Source organism: Marmota marmota, unplaced genomic scaffold (genome assembly GCF_001458135.2).
Source record: "Marmota marmota marmota unplaced genomic scaffold, marMar, whole genome shotgun sequence".
In the NCBI taxonomy this organism is placed as follows: domain Eukaryota; kingdom Metazoa; phylum Chordata; class Mammalia; order Rodentia; family Sciuridae; genus Marmota; species Marmota marmota.
This window is the reverse complement of record NW_025999869.1, coordinates 11,941,180-11,956,556: the sequence shown is the minus strand read 5'-3', so window position 1 is coordinate 11,956,556 and position 15,377 is coordinate 11,941,180. Positions and strand designations below refer to the sequence as shown.

The 15,377-nt window shown below is 35.9% G+C and overlaps 1 protein-coding gene across 2 annotated transcripts in view; it reads left to right on the top strand.

The window, feature by feature from the left end:
- The window catches only part of Gabrg2 (gamma-aminobutyric acid type A receptor subunit gamma2), an 86,888-nt gene that overhangs the window by 53,903 nt on the left and 17,608 nt on the right, over positions 1–15,377 (top strand). The window lies entirely within an intron of this gene.

Below are 15,377 nucleotides of genomic sequence, written 5' to 3'. Positions count from 1 at the left end.
AGCCAGCATAATAATAATGAGCTGGACCTAACTGCATTTTCAAAATTTTTTACTTAGACCTTTATAAGATATGCCTACAAAACATCATATATGAAAAATTCATATTTTTTACTCTACCAGAAAAAAAAATCAATACACATGTGCTTCAAAAGCATGTCATTCTCACTTTTACCTTTCTGAATGAAGAAATCATTATCCTAAAAATACCTTATATTCTTAAAATACCCTCATATATGGTGATATGTAATTTGAAGGTATCAGAACAATCATTATCTTGTTTGAGAGCTATTGTAGTTCTTAATTGTGATGGCTCCAACGGCTCATTTTAGCAGGTTGGGACTCCCACCCACCCCTCTACCTGACAGCTGGGATTCTCACATCCCTGCCTGGGATGTCTGGTGCCTCCCACTGTGGGTCCCCAGAGAAAGGTGTCCACAGAGCCAACTGCCAGCCAGCACTCTGCTAAATGGAGCTCTCTTGGGGGTCTTTGCTCAAACATCACACAGTAGCAAAAGAGGTATTTCCATAACTGTGCCAACTGATATTGAATGGCTTCACTTGTCTTCCCTGTCTTTTACTTTCAATTTGAGGCCCACGGAATTACCAGGCATGAGCTTTGCATCTAGACAAAACTGACCTGACTCTAGATGTGACAGTTATATGATACTTTAACCAAACTTTCCATTCAATCTCAGTCCTTTAGGAGATCTTTATGAAGCCTGAGATAATAGACCACAGTTTTTGAAATCTTTGCTCTAGAATTGCAATAGTATGTCTAAACAAGAGGTTCTACCCACTTGGATTCTCCATTCAATGGAAATATAAGAAGTTGCAGTAGGTACTCCATCACTGCGATTTTGCTTGAGCAATGTATCTTTCTAGCCTATATAATGGATTTGGGAGAATTCTAGATGAAGAGTTAGCTAAGTTACCTCCTTGTATTATCCCTGCAAACTCCATAAACTTGAGCCAATTTCAAGATTTTTTGAGTCTCAGTTTCCAAGCCTATAAATAAGGATCAAAACATTCTATTTAGCCAACCACATAGGATCTTTGAATAATTAAATGAGATTAAAACATATAAAATAACTTTATAATTGCCAAGTACTATAAATCTATGGGATCATTTATACTGCTTGCGTGGATAAATTAGTTCTCGAAGTTAGCAATATTTTTGTGTCACTGAAGGCAAAAGTCAGATTTTTACAAGTTCTTTAAATTACATAAAGAAGCATAAGGGAATTTGTATAAGTAAGTAAGTATAATACGTACTGTTTCTTTTTTTATTTTTTATTTATGTATGACAACCAAATTCATTACAATTCTTATTACATATATAGAGCACAATTTTTCATACCTCTGGTTTTATACAAAGTATATTCACACCAATTCATGTCTTCATACATGTACTTTGGATAATAATGATCATCACATTCTACCATCATTTCTAACTAACCCCTTGCCCCTTCCCTTCGCCTCCAACCCCTCTGCCCTATCTAGAGTTCGTCTATTCCTCCCATGCTCCTTATCCCACTATGAATCAGCCTCCTTATATCAAAGAAAACATTCAGAATTTGGTTTGGGGGGATTGGCTAACTTCACTTAGCATTGTCTTCTCTATACATATTGTTTTGTATTCCCCTAGTTTGTAGTTTAAAATATTTTGTTGATTCTACTAGGTACATGCACACACACACAGACACACACACACACACCACATACACACACTGATGTGCAAGCTTTTTTTTTAAATCTGAAAAAATATATATACTCATAGAACTTGAAGTAATTTGGAGTTACTCAGAGATAAAAGAAAGTTCCATTGGATAAACTTCAGGAGGAATTTGAATACTTAAATGCAATTCATAGGTTCTGTATCCTAGTAAGAATTAGACTGTGCTACAAAATTGTACCTGTAAGAATCAAGCAAACCAAACCCAAACCAAACATATTGGTAATAATATACTTTTAACCAAAATCTTAGTTCTTCACTCTCATTACAGTATAATGATGTCTATACTATTATTTAAATATTTTATAGAAATATTAAATATTTTAATATAAACTTTTTTTTAACAAACAAGGAGCTACCACAATACAATGTGATGTTGTGGAGTGTCAAAGTGTAGAATCTGGAGCCAAACTGCCTGGAGCCATCCACCACTGACTTTAAGCAAGCTAGCAATCCTTTACATGCCTCAGTTTCTTCAAATGAAGTAAGGAGGGACAAATCATACACTCTCATAGAATTTTATAAATATCAAATCAAGATTATTGGAAGAGTGTCTAGATGAGTGCCTGCACTTTGGTTTTGCTGTTAAGATTCCTAAGAATAAATCCTTGGGTTCAGGTTCAAAGTGGAAGCTTATATTTTTCTTAATATGCATTTAAAAAATGACTAAAAGTTCATCCAGGTAATATTTCAAATTTCCTGAGAACCCCAGTTGTTGCAATAAGATATTTTAGGAAAGACTACTTATTTATCCTTCTATATGGTGCTCATCTTGTGGTTACATAATATAAGGATCAGACATTTAAAAATAATGGTCTGCCCCAGCTCCCTGTGATCAAAAATCCTCTCTTTCTAAGCTCTTTGTGAACTTGTTAGTACCCTGGGTAGTTGTGAATCTTCTTCATGAAAATCACTCAGCAGGGTCTGCTAGAGTATGAAGCTATCCATGAGTGAGTGAGCTGTCCAAATTGTTCCCCATGCCCTTACCACTAAGGAGCTCTAAGATTTCAGGGGTGGGAAGTCAACTCAGGAAAGAGAAAGAAATTGTAAATATAGACAAAAGGGTCAGGTTCTCTCCTTGTTCCATTAACTAAATCTCATAGTTGACTGAAATATGGGCTAAGTATCCTGACTGGTAATCTTTCTGTCTCAATTCCGCAGGTCATATAAAAGAAGGATATTCTTTCTGCCCAGCATCTCCTCTGGATGCCAATGTTGGCATCTAGTGTCCTTGGATTTTAGGAAAAACTAGCAGAGACAACACTATGGCTTTCAGTCCTTTTCAAAATGAGGTCTTTCTCAAATAGGAAGGAGAAAAAATTAAGGGTTAGCATTTGATATCACTAAAAATCTACTAGTTTTCAGCCACACTTAGCAATTGTACCATGGGTTAACATGGCTATTATGAAAAAAAAATCAATGAAACTCATGAAATTTAATGCCAATCCCAGTCACATGCAATCGTGGTACCTTATAAATTAGGGAGTAATTTAGGGGTAAAAATAACTGGGGATCAGCAACTAGGATATTGATTAAGTGCCTAGAAGACTTGCACCTAAAACTTTATTCTCTTACCTGGTTGCACTTGATGGCAATCCTCTTTGCAATATATACTGGTTATGGGTACTAGTGCCCAGCTTAGAATTTACTTGGGCACATATCTTTTGATTTTGACTATGGATAAAATTTGAAATGAGAACCATAAAGAAGCAAGAGAAAATAATAAAGAGTGATACTAATGCGGAAAAAAATACCGTTCCTTAATTCAACAACCAAGTACATATTAAAATCCAAATTTAGATGTGGATGTTGTACTTAAGAATTCCAGAACTTTTAGGAAAGTTAAAAATAACTTTAACTAAAGTGAATTTTTAACTTGGAGTAATTATTTAGCCTTACTTTTGACAAGTACTATAATGTGTTCATAAGTGTTAAAATAAGGGACAGCAATTCCATCATGCAGAACTCAGAGGACCTCATGAAACAGTAGCCTCAGATCCTCCTGCCATGAACTCCAAGTACAGATTTCCAGGCCCCACCCCAATGCTTGAATATTAGAATCTTTAGAGATGTGACTTTGGAATCAGTATTTAATACTACAAGACTCTTGAGATGATTCTCAGGCGTAATAAAAATTTGAGAAGTGCTTCCTCTGATATTAAGAAAAGCTGGTCTTTTAAGTTCCCCTTGAGTGAGTGATTCAGTTTTACCTAAACAAGTTTCTTCCCCCATGCCACTGTGTGATACCTTCTGCATTCCTATTTCCAGAGGTGTCATTTGAAGTCTCCTTTATTATATTTGATATGCTCTTTGGTCCCCTGGAGCATTTAGCACTACCTTCCTTATTGTTAATGTTTGCCACCTGGGCTTTCCAAGCAGCAGTCTTGGAACAGCTCCTGAAAAAAATATATATATATTGAATTAACTGTTTTTAGGAAATTAAACCAGAGATAGCAATAAATGTTAAGGAAACTCCTATTCTCTTGTAAGAAATGGAAGGCATGTAAAAATAAATGTGTGATTATAGTAGTTGCTCAGAGTAAAACATCTGACTGAAGTTAGTAAGACATTCATGAAGGTGTGGTGTCCCCTTGGTCAAATAATCCTATGGAATCTCACAGGTCTCCAGGGGTAAATCACCTGAGTAAAGACAGTAGTTTGTTATCTTAGAGTCATTAACTTCTAACTGGCTGTGATTCTTCAGATGAGCGTGGGAATAGCACAGATGGGCTCAGTAGTTGAAATAAATGACAAACCCATAATTTACCAATTTAGTGTGTCATTCATGTTACTCATTATAAATGGAAATTTCTTCATCTGTAAAATTAATAAAATAATAAGTATCTCAAAGTTTATTTTGATTAAATGAATAATACAGAGGAAAAAAACAGTACTTGGCACTTCGGGTTTTAACAGAAGACTGTCTTCATAATCCTTTCTAGAATTGGATTATTTTTTTCAGGAAAATACTTAAAATTCAATGGTGAGTATCCCCATAGGTAGCATAACTGGAAGTTATTAGTCCAGGGAAAACTGAACTGTCTGTTGATGTTTGAAAAACCTCTGTGGGTGACTGTGTCATCATGGATTGCAAGACAGAGATGAACATGAGCTAAGATGTATGGAACTGTGTATCCAATTTACACAGCGTTAAGGAGGAAAAGTACCCTGAGGAGATGAAGGAGAATAAAGAGTTCATGAAATCAATGGATTCTAAGTTTCCGTAAAATGAAAAGATTTTGCAGGCCAGAGTACCAGAAGGAGTTATTTAGAAATAAATAAGATATATTTGTCACATAATAACTAGATTCAAAGACAGAGATTATGGAAAAGTCACAATTGTTAATTAAAAAATAAAACTGTTAGTCATGCCATTCAAGAGGGTGAACAAAATTGTGTTAAGACAAGACCATTGTACTATCATACCAGAGGAATTCAAGGAACTTAAAGGATAGAGTTCCATAGATCATACAGTGATCTTTAAACATTGTAAGAATACAAAAGAGATGCTAGAGTGTGTAATAGTGAGCTATGAGCTGAAATGTTCAAAAACTGAGGCAGTCGTGATCTGGTTAGATTGAGGTTAGACATGGTAGACTCAAAGTAGCTAGTGTAGTACAATTGTTTTGGGTATTTATGAGCACAGTTATCTGTGACTTCATCTGCAGCCTGGAATGACATTTCCCTAGTCACTCCTGATAATTCCGGCAGAGAGCTTTAGAAATGTTCCACATTGCTCTCAGGACTAATTCCAAGCACCTTACCCTAACACCATAGCTTCTCCCAGCTCATCTTTCTCTACCTTCTCTTTCACCATTACTGACACTCAACATTACAACCACTAGAACTACCAGGCTTACTCTGTACAGAGGGTTTTCCCAACATTCTTCATGTGACAGCTCCTATTTTTCCTTTGTCGTTCAGTGGAGAGGCAGCAACTTCTGAGAATGTTCTCTCCTAGGCTCCCTTTATTTCTCCTCTTTCACACTTAATAACAGCACTTTGAATTGCCTGTTTCCCTGAAGTCTCTCACTGTACTTGAATGACGAGCTGAAACTTTCTTGTTTACTCTTGTCTCTCCAATTTCCACCTCTGGGAGCAGTGATCAATAAGCATTGGATGATATAAATCCGTTTGGTTACCAGAAGTAACTGATTTGCTTGAACTTTTTAAAATTCACAATTACAAAAAAATTCCAGAGGTAATTTCCAGGCTCCATAACCTCTGTACACCTATCGTCATTAGAATTCACCAGTGCTCCTCTTAAAGGATGCAAAGAAAGAGAAGAAACAAATCCTAAGGACAGACACATAAGTAATGAAGATTAAGAGAGTATCCTTTCCTAAATCTTGTTAATTTTGTGAAGGATTTTTTTAAGCAAAGTTATCAAATCTTTGTACCTGGAAACTTTTGTGTGTTGAGTATGAAAGCATGTCATTTTTTTTCTTGTTCTGCATGAAAGTCATCTCTTCACTTTTGCATGTACTGTAGATATTTGGAGTATTTGGATCTCCTCCCCCAATTTAAACTATGCAAGAAAAAAAATATTAAGATCATTTGAGGTTCATATTGGGTTTGGTCTGTTCTCCATTTACACATCTTTATGATTTGCTTTAGGGAATCACTAATTCAGATTTTGATAAGATCATACACTTAAAAAGTGTCATTATTATGTAATCCAACCACAGCTGAAAGTTCACATTTCCAGACATGAGCAATAGTGAGATTTGGCCTTAGGGGTGGATTAGAGTGTAATTTTTTGTGTTGTTTGGGGGCTCCCAAATATATTTCTGTTAGGTACTTTGATACCAAAAAACCCACTCTTCAAGATCTCCTCTGCTGAGTTGGAAGCATTACCTTTAGAAATCCTCTCTAAACCACAACTAGTTAGGAAAATCAATCATTAGACACTTTCTGCCATGCATCTTTCCTTCCCAGTCATCCCGAAGGGAGGACATGTGACATAGAAGGCAGTTGAGTGTAGATACAAAGAACCTGGCATTCCAAGCCGTTAAGTGACTTAGAACACTTGACAAGAACCAGAGTGAGAGTGCAAATCCAGACTGGTGGTGTCTCCATGATGAGAGCAGCATGTTGCTCAGGCCAAACTGGTCTGGCAGGTGCCCTGTGTGAAACTGGGTAGGAGATGGAAAGGAAACTTCTGCTTCATGGGACAGAGGGCACCAGAAGCACAAGACCAGAGGAATGGGGAGAATGAAGCATAAAATTCATCCTTTATCATACTTTTATTTAAGTCTTCTAAATTAACCAGGAAAAGAGAAAACTCACTTTTCTTACAACTGCCATTCCAACTTCCTGCATGTCTTTCCTTGCTTGGAGAGCACAGAGCTTGGCCTGATGCCAAGCTGAGGATCTCTTCCAACTGTCTCTCTCTTGTTCTGTTCCTGGGCTGAGACACAGTGAGCGGGTGTATTGATTTCATCTCAGATTCTCTTCTGGATCATTCAACCTACATTCAGCAAGTCATGTTCTTTTCCTCCTAGAGGCGGAGACACACTGTCAGGCTCTCCCTAGAGGACAGTTGACTAAGTGTGCTGAGACTCTTTGCTGGCATCCCTTCCCTTCTCTGGGTTTGTTTTACATAATCAGATGCCACAGCTCTTCAAGGAACAATGTTAGAAATTGCCCTGGCTCCACTTCTCCTGACATTTAGGAGGGAAACATAAGTATTGCAAAGTGCTGCTTTCTCTAAGCTCAGCTCTCAGCAGGTGGAAAATCAATTTTCCCTGATGCCCAACCCCTTCTCTCCTGTACTCGTTCTCTTCTGCCATGTTACACCTGACAACCTATGACAAAGAAGCACAAATATTTTTGATTCTCTAGGAGGCAGAATGGGAAACAAGGGGCTTCAGTTTTCTCATTTCTAAGATGAAAGATTTGAACAAGTTGATATTAAAACCACAATGTCTGTGGTTATCTTTCCTTGCATTATTAGTTTAGTTGTATGGACCAAAAAATATATGAAATGCTTTTAATGAAATGTCACTCTGAGAAAATTGCAAATTCAGATTCAAGCTCCTGGAATTGTATATATCTTAGATCTGGTACTAAGTAATTGTGCAACCCTGGTGGTTCAATTTTAACTCTTGAGTTTTACCAATAGATGAATTAGATAATTCTCGATTCCTTTTTTTTACATATAAACAGTCTAAGTTGTATACTTTCTCTTTTCCATTTGGTCTGTCTTCTACTTAACTTAAAGTGACAGTGGTTTGAAGAAATTATTTTAGAACTAAAAATAAAGGGGGTTTTATTGATCAATGTCTTTTCTTAACAAGAACAATAAACCAGCCAGCAGAAAGCTATAGAGTGTGTGGTGAATGTCTACGTCATCGGGATTTTCTTTGCCTTCCTGCAAAAGATGAGCTGTGTATGCTTGGTGAATTTGACACTTGGGGAGATTACAGCTGTCCACAGAAGCTGATACACAGCACACAAGGAAATGAATGGGTTGTCTCTCTCTTTTTTTTTTTTTTATAAGAATATGTCTTAAAACATCACCAAGAGTGTTTTCCCAATCATAGCAACGATTGGAAAACATTTAACTTACAGCAGATATTTTCTTTTCTCTGATGTTCTTTACCTAGTGAGTCAGTTTTTACAAACTATCCCAATTATTTTACCCTTGCAATTGGATGCTATATGTTGTTTAGGAATTGGTTGGAGGAAGAAGCTATATATTAATGTGTATAAATTTAAGAGTGTACAACCTATGGAAACTGCCTAAAAAGGAAATGATATTTTTTTCTCCTGCATGAATGGCTATAGAAGGAAAGGAAGCAACTTCAACTTACTTATTATTTACAAAAACAGATTCCAATTAGGCTTTACATTTATCAATACCAACATCAAATGCTCCTTTAGAAGTCTGTCTTGGTCAGCTGACTGGGAAGTTGTTGTCACTATGCTGAGAACATTTGTGCTACACAAATAATGGAGCTCTTTAAAAGTAAGGGCTATTATGCTTTCCCTTCTTTTTCTTTGTAAGTTATAAAAGCAGTTATTCCACATCAAGGATTGGTTGACTCCAAAATTTATTCAGGCACTTAGTTAGGGAAAAGAGAAGAGGGAAAAAAAAAAAACTATCAATCTTTAATGTATGAACTGTGGTTAAATTTTACAACCCTTAGCTTATTTATTGAAATAAAAGTATTAAAACAAACAAAAGCATTCAGGGATGGACTGAGTGACCAGGTTTTCGGTGCAAGTTTTATACCCTGAGCAGTGACTGCTCCCTCTCAGGGTTCTTCTTTCTAACATATAATACAAAGAAAATGTCCTATTCTATAAATTTTCTTTCAGTTCTGACCCCACAGGGTTAAATTCTAACTCAGCAATGGAGGGAATGAAAACTCCCAATATAATGAAGCCAGAGACAGTTCATTTTAGGAGATGAGTATTATGCCATTGTTCTCCATGCTGATTAGACACAGAATACCATCTGTGAAAAAATATTAAGTGCCAACTCAAAAAAAAAAAACAAAACAAAAAAAAAAAAAAACACCTAACCCAAATAATTTAGGGACTCNATATATTAGCAATGATTTTTAAAAATAGCTTAGCAAGGATATCTTAAAAATATCCTTGGCTATCACAAAACACCAAATTTCCTGAGAGAAAGAATTCCATGGGGTAGGTGGAAGGACTTGAAAATTGTGTGCTTAGGAATAAAGAGCAAGTAAGGCCAAGTTTTTAAGCCTGTAATTTTGCAGAGTATCCCCAGGAGTGATTTGACATCTGAGGGAACATTTTGTTATTTGACCTTTTGCAACCATCGCCTGCAGTTGCCTGAATTTGAACATTCTTTTTTTTTTTCCCAGCTCCTTTCAAAGACATTTCAGAAATGTGGTATTCTGATAACATTAGGTTCCACAATCTCCATGGAGTTTTTTCTTTAAGAAAATGTCAGGGCCTAGGTTAGATTAATCAAGTCTGGCTTCAAATGCAAAGTTATACCAGGTTCATTAAAAGGGTGAAAACATGAAGTTGTTTTTTTTTTGTTTTGTTTTGTTTTGTTTTTAAATCTAATACCATGCCTATTTCTCCAAAAAAAAGTTTCTGGGTTTAGTGTTATAATAATTAATATCATTTTAATCATTCCTTCAATATTTTGGCACCATTTGTGTGATATCGTCATCAATAGGACAGATAGTATTCAAATACCATCATTATTGGTGGTAGTATTAGTATTAGATTTTGAGTATAGCTTGAATTCTTACAATTTTTCCTCCAAGCCTGAAATTTGGCATTAGTCAACAATGCAGGGAAGGGCCTTGTATGCAAGATTTGCCATGCTTAGAATTAGCAGGCTTGTACCTATTGAGTACTCAAAGTCAGAATAGATTGAGCCCATGAAAGCAACTTCTTAACATTAGATCTTTTGTTAACACAAGAGAACTTACCAAATAGAGCATAAAAGGAAGAAGATACTAGATTCATCCAGTAAGGAAATACCTCAGTAGCCAAGTGTATCTATTTTAACACAAGGTACATGAAGGATGAGGAGGTCAGGAGAAAACCCAGGAGAGGAGTGCACGCCACAGCAAGTCTTGGTGAACAGTTGTAGGATGGGCCTTAGTGGGTGTATTCTTAAAGTATAGATGCTTTCAAACATTACCAGAAATATTAAATGCTGCATAAAGCAAATTATGATCTGAAAAAGGAACAAACTTTATAAAAATAATTTTTAAATAATGTGAAAAATATTTATAGAGATTAGATTTACATAGAATAAGAATTAACAAATACTTATTTTCAAATCTATAAGGCAGCATGTATCTAATTAAAATTACAACCCATATTTCATAATTCAAATGTCCCCAAGATTTTTACTGCCTTTTTACTCCTGTTGCATCTTTTATTTTTCTTAAACTATGGAAAATAATGATCAAGCCTGGGGTTTGGAATAAAGTTTGATTTAATATTTTTCACAATATTAACACAAATTTGAAATCTTTGCATACTAATTATTGAAATATGTCCAATAATAGCCAAGTACAGAATTGGGGAGACATGTAGTAATAAAGTCTTAGGTAGTGATTTAATTAGATCTGTAAATTAGATCTGTTAGTGCCACATAATACTCTACACAAAGAGTAACTATATATTAAAGAATATTTTGTTACCTTTGACTACCATTAGGACACGAAATATTAAATCATTGCAATAACTCTGAGGTTTCTATGGTGAATTTTTGTCAGCTCTATTTTACATAAAAATGCAACTGAGGCCCAGATTCATTAGTTAAAATAACTCCATAACATCACAAATTAGAACCTGACTAATTTGGGATAAGGTCTCAGATCTCACCATCAATCGTTTCCTGTTTCTAGGAAGTAATAGGTACCAAAAGGCTTTTGCAGATAACAAACTTTCACCTTTCAGAATAGATGGATGTGTGGCTGCCCATGGCTGGAAACTGTTTATAGGACTGTCTTCCACTGGGAATTCTGTTCCTTTCCACAAGTCACAGATAGGAATTCCACTCACTTGCCCAGTGAAGTGCAATCTTTTATGGCAGCATGCAAATGTTATGTATTGACCCCTCCTCTGTGGTTCTGGGATTGTAACTCTGACCAATTAATGATAATCTTGAACTCAAATGAACACAAAGTTCTTCCCCTGGTTCAACTTATCTAGCTGCATATAGAAGTGAATGATTGCGCTATTTCTTGGGACTTTGCAGATCTTCCCTGACAGTCTTTATACTCCATTTCTAGTATTGAAGACTTACTTTCTTACCAAAGTTAGCAGAAACACCCATGCTATTTCACATGCTCCATATTGACATCTTTCTTCTGAGCTACTGAAAATATTGTCTGAGAGCTGTAAGAGCTAAGAGTGAAACATGAATTCATATTTTAAAATTTCTACAGCAATGGGACTTCCAAAAGAGGTAAATTAGATCTGTTAGTGCCACATAATACTCTACACAAAGAGTAACTACATATTAAAGAATATTTTGTTACCTTTGACTACCAAACCATGTTGATATGTAATTAGTCTGCACTTCAGAGTCTGAATTGAACAAAAGAGTATAATTTTACTGGCACAAAACTGTGAGCTCTATTAAACTGGGAGTGAATTAATAGTATTCATAGATACAATGAAATTGGTACAAACAAGAATAAGATTAGCTGCTTTCCTCTCATTCCTGGTAGTTGCAGCCTTTTAACAAAGGTTAAAAACACATACCCCTCAACAGGAATCTTACCTACCAATGTTGTAGAAGTTATTTTGCAAAACAACCATCTTCGGGAAGCTGATTGTAATACCTTATGTATATACTGTGCTTGAAAGAGTACAAAACACCTTCCTCACCATTAGCAAATGTGGTTTTCACAGCAGCGTTAGCAATAATATTGTTCTCACTATTTTACTGGGAGAATTTAAATGATGTGGACATGTCCAGGTACCTTGTTATCATTATCCTTTGTTATCACTATGCCTTGTACTTAAATTCTGGCTCTAAATCTGCTACTGGGAACCACATTGCACTTATGTAAAACATGTTTTAATATCTAGTCAGATGTTTGCAGGAGTTAGACTTAATTATGTTGGGAAATTGCATTCCCTTTTGGTGGATTAGAGTGGAAAATATATTCATTTGTATCGATAGTTTCTGATTTCTCAGCCAGAGTTATTTTATTCATATAGATCCCAAGGTGAATTAATTCAGTTTTTTTGCCTGCTGCATTTTTGGAATTTGATGGTGGATTCAGAATTTGAATCAAACTATAAAAGTCCACACTGGGCTAGGCATCTGCGGTGGCTTTTTTGGAGATTGAGGAAGAGAAGCTGCTATACTGATTAATAAAGAGAATTATGGAACAGAGGAGTACAAGAAAATTGATATTAGCAAATTCCTATAGTGTGAACCTACAGAACAAGCACACTCTGAAGGATTTGCAAAATCTGATTTTCCTTGTATCCAAAGCTATTCTCCAAGAAGAAAAATTTATAGTTGTTAATTCTGCCAAGCTGTTCTTCCAGATGAGTTCCCAGCCTATAAAGGGTACTATGTGTTGTTACATAAGGTTCAAGAGTAAATGAAGGTATTATTTGTTTGATGTTGGGGACCCCAGATATTCAAACCAGCTTTCTGTATTAACTACATTCAACAATAACTGCTTTTCACTTTCTCTTCATCTTTATCTCCATGGTCCTAACCATTGGTTCAAAATGAGAGGCTGTTTTCTACAGAAGGTGTGTGGGTTTACGAAGGAAAAGTCTTGGTTCTGCCTCTAGAAAACTGTCTTGGGTGAAGTATCCTTCTTTGATGAAACTTAATTACTTAGTCTTCAAGGGGATAGAATTCCTTGGTAAGGACACATTCTAAGATCCTTTCCATCTCTGATTCTCTCCTGCGTGTTTAATAACATTTCTCCTATGGTTATTATGGGACAGAATGGTGCTTGATGGTATGACATCAATCACTCTACTTTGTAATAACTGAATGAACAAACTTTATATGTGCTAGCAGGTACACCAAGTCTAGTTGATTGATATGTGAATTCTGGGTATGTTCACAATAACCCTGTGAGGTGGATTCTATTACTATCCCTATTTTACAGATAAGGATGATGTGATTGGGAGAGTTAGAGAAGTTGCCTAAAATCACACAGTTAGTGATGCAACTAGGAATGTTGAACCTAGCTATTCTGATCTGACCGCCCTTGTAGTGGACACTATTTTCGTCCAGCCACCTTATCTCTGTCCTTGAGTTCATACATCCACCTTTAGATGTTAATGGGTTGGCTGCTAATGGCTCAGTGTAGTCCATTTCTCCAGAGAATGCAGCCATTTGAGCTAAGAGATTAAGACCAGCCTACCTCAATGCACAAGAAACAGATGAGTCCCCAGTCTCCTTGCCTCCAGGTGGAACCAACACTGCAATGGGTTGTTGCAGAATCTCCTGGAGGCTCTCCCCAGCAAGCTGCAGCATATTCATGGTGCTTCGCTTTTACATGAATGACAGCTTTTATTTTCCCCAATTTCCTTTTTGTTTTTGTTCTTCAATATTTGAACTTGAACAACAGATAAAATAAAAACAGCAAATTTTTTAAATGGAAACAAATCCATTAGACTTAACATGAAGACAGAGAAGGGCCTGCGCAACAGCCAAGCCGCTTTGTTCTTTTCTTTCAATAACTGAATCTGTCAGAGAAGCCAAATATCCAATGAATGCTTCACTAAGTATCATGCAGCCTGATAGAGTTGATTTCCCTCCCCTTCTTTTCTACTTGGCAAGAAGTTAATATTGCTAACAGAAGCCGTGATCTTACATTGTCATCTCAAGTGATTCAGTTCAGCAAGGTATCCTGGAAAAAAACAAACAAACAAACAAACAAAAAACAACTTCCAAATGCAATAATTCATAAAATGAAAATCTAATATTTCAAAAACTAATATTGATCTCTGCATTGGCATTAGTGACGCTGTATAGTTTATCCAAGATTTTCATCATGACATTCTGAAATAAAGCATTATTCATTATAGGAATTCATTGTTCCTTCTGTGTAACTAGATCCTGAAAATATTTTTAAAAAAAGCAGTTCAGCTCTTTCCCAGATGGAGCTCTGGATTATTATCCAGAGTGTGATCCAGTATTTACACCATTCATATAGCCTGGATTATGATTTTACTGATGCCTTACTATGAGATCTTACCGAAGACATTGGACCCAGTAATGACTTTTTGAATGCTAGGATTAATGAACTGATCTAAAACATGAAAGGTATGAGTTCTATAAAAATATTAGAGTTACAGTCAGAGGTATAGACATATCCTTGTCCCAAAGACAATAAGTAGTAGATTTGGGTGGGGCATGTAAGGAACTGTAAGAATGCCAAGTAGCAAAGAAACACCAGTAAAAATGAGGCAGAAGTGAGATGATTCTTAGTGTAGTTTTGATTTGTATTTCTCTAATTGCTAGAGGTATTGAACACTTTTTTATATATTTGTTGATCAATTATATTTCTTCTTCTGTGAAGTGTCTGTTCAGTTCCTTAGCCCAGTTATTGATTGGGTTATTTGTTTGGTTTATTTGTTTGTTTTTGGTGTTAAGTTTTTTGAGTTCTTTATATATCCTAGAGATTAATGCTTTATCAGAGGTGCATGTGGTGAAGATTTTCTCCCCAATCTGTAGGCTCTCTCCTCATATTATTGGTTGTTTCCTTCCATGAGAATAAGCTTTTTAATTTGAATCCATCCCATTTATTGATTCTTGATTTTACTTCTTATACTTTAGGATTAAGGAAGTCAGATCCTAGGCTGACATGATGAAGATTTGGGCCTACTTTTTCTTCTATCATGTGTAACTAATTAAAACAAATTAATTTTTTTAAATGAGGCAGAAGATATAGTTAGGGGAAAGACCATATGAAGTGTTACAGGTCAAGTTAAAGAATTTCAGTGTCTGAAATGGTCAATAACTGAAAGGATAGGAGGCATGTGTATGTGTATGACTTGACCAGAGTGGCAGAGAACATTCTAGAAGTTGGGGGCAATATATGACAAAGAAGAACAAAAGAAAGAAAAGTACTCTTTTGGGGAGGCAGGAAGTAAATCAGTTGGCTGGAAATAAACTGGGAACATTATAAATGGTGAGTGATAAGGTTGTGAT